Raw genomic sequence first — 921 nt, 5'->3', positions numbered from 1 at the left:
ATTGACTCTCCTCACCCCATCCCTGCACAGTGACTGCCTTTCCTCACCCCATCCCTGTACAGTGACTGCCTCTCCTCACCCCATCCCTGCACAGTGACTGCCTCTCCTCACCCCATCCCTGCACAGTGACTGCCTCTCCTCACCCCATCCCTGCACAGTGACTGCCTCTCCTCACCTCTTCCCTGCACAGTCACTGCCTTGTTTTACCCCTATCCCTAGACAGCCATTGGCTCTCCTTGCCTCTCACTGCCTCTGAACCAGCAGGGAGGGTACTTGTTGGCTGGGCAGATTTTCTCTTTTCAGACCTGCGATGCAGATGGAGTCCCAGTGTGTGGCCACGGCATATGGGTCTTTCAAGATTGTGTTTTTGAAGTTAATTCATGTTTTTGTACTCCCATTTATACCTTTTAATTTATGAATGGCCTTCACATTTTACTGTTGGACATTTTAGTCATCTTAAGCCTTTGGCAACTATAAATAACACTACTATGACATATAGACATAGTCTTTTGTGCACTTTTATTTTTAAGACTTTTTAGTTCTGTATTTCATGTAAGTATATGGACATGTGTGTTCAGGGGCATGCATCTGTGTGTTCATGCAGAGAACCACCCACAACAGTGGCTTCAGGTGGTGTCCCTGCCACATCCTAACTGTTTTTTGCAGCAGGGTCTCACCCTAAATCTGGGCCTCATCTTTCCTTGGCTCAGCCAGAAATCATCAAGTCCCAGCGATCCTCTTGTCCCTGCCTCCCTAGGAGGTGGAGTAACACAAGAGAAGCAGGAGTGCACATGAGAAGCAGGAGTGCACATGAGAAGCAGGAGTGCACATGAGAAGCAGGAGTGCACAGGAGAAGCAGGAGTGTGGATGAGACACAGGAGTGCACAGGAGAAGCAGGAGTGCACAGGAGTAAAGGGAGTA

This window comes from Mus pahari, chromosome 1 (genome assembly GCF_900095145.1).
Source record: "Mus pahari chromosome 1, PAHARI_EIJ_v1.1, whole genome shotgun sequence".
Taxonomy (NCBI): domain Eukaryota; kingdom Metazoa; phylum Chordata; class Mammalia; order Rodentia; family Muridae; genus Mus; species Mus pahari.
Note: the sequence above shows the minus strand (reverse complement) of the source record.